The following is a 6,004-nucleotide window of genomic DNA, read 5'->3' as shown; positions in this document are numbered from 1 at the left end:
GCCGCTCCCTCACGGCGGGCGGGCGGTGCCTCGGCGCGGCTCTGCGGGCTCTGCCGGCGGGACGCGGGCCGAGGGCGGGCACTGCCGCTGCTGCTGCGCGCCCCCGAGCGCGGCCCCGCGCCCTCCCAGCCCCGGCAGCACCGCCCCCTGCGCGGGCACGACGGCGGCGGCGCGCCCCCCCGGCCTTCCTTGTGCGCATGCGCCCGGGTGCCGCGGGGTCGTCCCACACACACGGACAGCGGGACACAGAGGGACGTGGAAACACAGGGGCGAACGCACACACCCACGCGCAATTCCCTTCCACTCTGGCGGGTAGAGCGAGTCAGAATCCCAGAATCAGTTGGGTTGGAGATCATGGGGTCCAACCTGTGACAGGACAGCACCCTGTAAGGCAGAGCACAGCACTCAGTGCCACGTCCAGTCTTTCTTTAAACACCTCCAGGGACCGTGACTCCACCACCCCTCTAGGCATCACATTCCAATACCTAATCACTCTTTCTGTGAAGAAATTAGTCCTAATGTCCAACCTAAAGCTCTCCTGGTGGAAGTTGAGGTTTTGTACTGTCATCCTATTGCTAATTGCCTGGGAGACTGACCCCTACTTGGCCAAAACCTCCTGTCAGGCACTTGTAGAGGGAGACACGGACCGCCCCGAGCCGCCTGTCCTCCAGGCTAAACACTCTCAGCTCCCTCGGCTGCTCCTCACAGGACATGTGCTCCAGACCCTTCACCAGCTTCATTGCCTTTATCTGGACACACTCCAGCACCTGAATGTCTTTCCTGAATTGAGTGGCCCAGAATTGGACACAGTTCTCAAGTGCAGTCTCACCAGTGCTATATATAGGGGGGAAATCATTGTCCTGGTCCTGCTGCCACATGATGCCTGATAAAGGCCCGAATGCCATTGACCTTCTTGGCCACCTAGTCACACGCTGGTTCATGTTCAGCTGCTGCTGACCAGCATCCCTAGACCCCTTTCTGCTGAGCACTTTTTCCAGCCAGTCTTCCCGCAGCCTGTAGCGCTGCAGGGGTTGGTGTGACACAAGCGCAGGACCTGGCACTAGGTCTTGTTGAACCTCACACCATTGGTCTCGGCTCATTGATCCAGTCTGGCTTCCCCGGCACTGCATCTTATGCCGGTCCAGTCCCCACAAGCAGCGGTGGCTGCGGCGGAGCGGGGAGAATCATCATCCCCGCTCCTCGCCTTCCCAAGCACACACACACAGTTCGGGATGGAGCGGGCAGGGTGCCGCTGGCTCGGCGCTTCGGGCAGCCGCGCCGGGAGAACTACAGCACCCGGCATGCCCCGCGGTAGTAGCGGGACCTGCTGGGAGTTGTAGTCTTGGAGGGGACACCGGGCGCCCTTCCCTCGGGCCTCAGGGGCATTGGCTTGACCGGCCTTTCCCTCTAAACTGGAGAAGGGAGAGCGAACCTGGGTGGTGGGTCCTGGCAGCGCTGGTGGCTCGGACACGGGTCAGTGCTGTTCATGGGTGAGGCAGTTCCCAGATGCTGCCATGTACCCTCGTTTAAAAATAAAATTTTCAAAAATTGTAACAGTTTGATTGAAGACAGCATCTTGAAAAACATTGCCACTTGCATCTCTGTAGTTGAGATTAATAACCAGACCGAAAAGACAACCAGACATAGGCTCAGCAAGGATGAAGGAGTACTCAAACGCGGCTTGTCCCTGTGGTGGAACTACTGTGTTCAGAGAGAGAGAGCTGTGAAGTTCTGGATGTAAAAGTGATATTCTTGAGGGTACCGGAAAGAAGCATCAAGAGACTCAACATTGGGATGGCTGGGTCCAGTCCTGGGCACTGTCATGGATGGCCTGACCTTCTGGCCTTGAAAACAGCCAAAACCATTAAAGTTGGAAAACTGTCATTACATTAAGTCTTAGGAATATTAACAGGGAATAAATGGACCTGTTTAGTGTAGAGAAGAGAAGACAGAAGGGATCTCATGTAAGTGTCTCAAAGGTAGGTGTCAAGAGGATGGTGCCAAATTTTTCAATGGTGCCCAGAGACAGGACAAGGAGCAGTGGCCATAAACTCAAACACAAGAAGTTCCATCTCAACATGAAGAACTTTTTTATATTAAGGGTCACCGAGCACTGGAACAGGGGAGTTATAGAATCTCCCTCTCTGGAGACATTCAAAATCCACCTGGATGAGTTCCTGTGTCACCTGCTTTAGGTGACCCTGCTTTGGGAGGGGGTCTGGACTAGATGATCTCCAGACGTTTCTTCCAACTCTTCCAACAATTCTACAATTCTGTGAAAAGTTGAGAGAGACTGAGCTCCTGCAAAACCTGAATGAGAAATAAGAGCTATTATGTATTAGTAGGCAGGAACATGAGTTGTTTCCCATCCTCCTTGCTAACACTTTTTGTCAGATACAGTGTTGTCACTGTGGGCCTTTTCATTAGTACCATACTTTCAAGCAGATGGTGCATCCTGGGGTATTTGAATGTACCAGCAACAAAAAAACAAATAAGAAAAAACAGTTAGACAGTTAAATCCATCCAAAACTTGATGATTTCTGTGTCCTAAATCTGCTTCTGAAGAATTCTCCTGTAAGAGATATGTTTGTATTCATGCAAAGTTGGAGTACAGGTGAGAAAAATTTAGTCAGAAGGACTAACACATTTTTTCTCTCTTGCAAAATCTGGTGTAGGTATGCTAAGAACATATATAGGGACATAATAACCCATTTCAAAAATATGTCCTGATAATAAATACATTGAGAGGACTTAAATGGTTTGCATTCAAAATCAGCTCTTCATAGTAATACTTGTGGATCACATAATTTCTTTGGTGAATACCTGTAGTTCAGCCGAGCCATGAAGGAAGGACTGTGGACTGGGAAGGCTGGGGAGGCCCTCTGAGTAATTTAGGTTCAGGTTCTGCCTTGGAGCCCCCACCCTCCACTTCAGCTGCCTGCCCCTCCTCCAGGCCTGCCACCATCATTCCTACATACTTTTTTCCACACCGCTCTTGCCAACACCAAAACCCACATGATTTTAATACCATCACTGCCTGAAGAAGAAACAAGTAAAAAGTGCTCTAGAAAAGCACCTCAGAGCAGGTTTGCCTGATTGAAATTGGCTTCAAAAGGTGGAGTTACATGACCTATGTGTGAAAATGCCGCTAGAGCTCTGCAGCTACTCTGGCTGCAGGTTTTTTCCAGACTTACTTTATAATGCACATAAAACAGCATCTTAAATTACATCTTTTATTTACAGTGCAATATTTAAAATTGTTATCTGGTGGTCTGTTGGGCTTTGTTAACAAAACAAATGTTCCACTCTGTTTATGCATTCTTACCCTTGGGATCTGGAAGATAAACTGGAAAACAGAGGTTTTTCATCTTCTGTCTTAACATAGAAGAAGAATGTTAACTCTGTTATTTCCACTCTCTGTTTCTGTTCGTGAATCAAGCAAAGATTAAGCCATAGTGCATGCTTCTCAGAAATAGTAATTCAGCCTCCAGAATTACCTGCTGCTTATGTACCAGAAGAACTGGGTCTCAGCTTTCATAAAATCAAGACATGGGAAATAGCTGCAAAATGCTGAATGCCTCAAAAGTTTCTGTCTTTTCTCCTTTTAATGAGGTTAAAAAATAACAGTAAAGAGTACAAATGCAAAAGAAGTTTCGAAGTTTCCGCCATGCATATTTACAAGACAGAAGTATCTCTGTTGCGCAATTCTTCTACACATCTCTTGTTTAAGAAAAACTGAGGAAAACCAGAAGTTTGGATATCTCCTTAGTATGATAATAGGATTTAGAGGTTTTCCCATGCAAGCACCCTGTTAGACATGGCTGTGCAGTAGATGGGACTGACATCAGGGATGTGCATGGTTTGGGGGAAGGCTGGGTTGGTACTTATCAAAAGCATAGTGAGAGGCAGTGCATGAAGAACAGAGCACAGTCCCAAGCTCTGGGGGGATGTCACACAATCACTGAGTCTGCAAAGGACCCCAGTAAGGCCACAGTTTAATTTCCAACTCAAAGCTGTTTTTTACTGTGGTCTTTGTTGTTGTTTGAACACATTTTGAAATTTACTAATGCATTGATCTGTTTTATTGCATTTAGTATAATTTCTGATCTAATGCTTCTATTTCATCCAGACCGATGTAATTTTTATATTAAAACAACACCTGTGCTGTTGATCAGCAATATCTGGCAACCTTCTCCAACATCTGATTCATTTTGTTTCATCACCTCACAGCTCAGGAATGAAACCTTGGATCTATTGCAGTTAATAGAACTCCTATAGCTGATTTCAGTGAGATAATAATGTCATTCCAGAAGTGCTATTAGTGTATTCATCACTGCTTGCAAAAGGATTAAATTTGCTTAATCTGAGGTCAACATTTGTCCTGTGTATTTGTAGATTTTGATGGTTTTCACTCTGCAAATTTAGTATTGTTGTTATAATATCTCGGTTTCGAGATAGTTTGACATTTTTCAAAACTGTTTACTCTAAAATATTAAATAAGCACTCTCTGTTCTTGAGAAGTATTAGAATAGATTGAGTTTCTTAATAGCTTTTTCCTGTTTATTGTGCAGGTTGTTTGGTCAGTCCCACCTATTCTTAACTTGAAAATTCCTTGCAAGAAAACAATATCACAAACTTCTTTGCCAGTTCGTGGTGATATTGAGACTGTCAGAGTAACCAAGTGCTGCATTACTTGTTGTGTTAATGGGAAAATTCTGGGTCTCACTCAGTGAAGTATCTCATGCATCCTGCCCTGCTAAGTCAGTGAATATTGCAAAATGCAAAGGTATAAGCTAAGAATATGTTCCAATTTCTCTTTAGGGAAATACCTGGCCTTTTGGTGCTGCTGTTTTTCTTCTGAAATACAAAATTGTTCTTACAGCAGGCTCTAGTCTTCATTTACTTGACTGCTAGAGGTCCATATATAATTTTAGGCCCACTTATTATATTGTAAATCAGAGGTTAAGTCACAGTCCATACTATTATTGAAGATTTATGGCACTATTCAAATGTTGCAGAATGGAAAAGTACATCTTATTTGAATATCTTCAACTTGGTTCAACTACAGTGTATTTCTTTACCCCAATAAATTGCTATAAAAACACACAATACATGTTGAATATTCATGAAGAAAGAAGCCAATAACACATAATGGCATTCTCATAAATAGCTATAGCACAAAACTGAATGTGCTTTTCATATTTTGGACCCAATTCTGTTCTACTGAACATAAAATTGCCCTGCCATTAACTTCTGTAAGAGCAAGACAGAAATGTTGTCTTGTCTTTGTGGTTTAAAGTACAATTTAAAGAACTAAAGGATTCCTCAGACAATTTCAAATGTGCTAAAAGCGATTAGTCGTTTGATAAAGGAATAAGTTATTAAGGAAGTGGAGTTCTGAATATTGTTTCAAGAATTTATTCTTACATTCATACCCATTCATGAGGGATGTAATGAGACAATTCAATATACAAAATACAGGCTCTGTGTGTATATGTGTTGGCTGTTGTTTGCTGATGATGCATATCTAAAAATCAACAAAGACTTTCCTAAAATGTAACCAAAACCAAAAATTGTAACTAAGTATATAAACATGAGTACATAGCTGAAACTTGCTTCCAGAAAAGAAGTCTTAAGGCCTCCTGAAAGACTCTTAAAATACTCAAATGAGTCTTACCTGAGAAGTAATTCTGCAGAACCAGCATGATAGTGCCCTGGTCATCACATACATCTCTTTCTCAAACTAATATTCTTGCAAATAGTGTCATGGTCTTTCTGAATCTCAGCTTGAAGAACTCATCTGGCAATTTGGATTCATATTCCCCCTCTCATTTGCTCTGTAGCAGCTCTGCATTGCTAGTTCTGCCCTCACCATCCTCCAGCTGTCCCAGAAAGCCCTCAAATTATAGTTTTGAATTATGCCCAGTTTCAGTTTTTATAGGTCACAAGGTAAATGTGAGCAAATAGTGTCATATCAACGTGGGAAAGACAAGCACTGTGCTGA

The sequence above is a fragment of the Lonchura striata genome, chromosome 1 (assembly GCF_046129695.1).
Source record: "Lonchura striata isolate bLonStr1 chromosome 1, bLonStr1.mat, whole genome shotgun sequence".
NCBI lineage: Eukaryota > Metazoa > Chordata > Aves > Passeriformes > Estrildidae > Lonchura > Lonchura striata.
The sequence above is the reverse complement of the archived record's forward strand: the minus strand, read 5'-3'. Positions refer to the sequence as shown.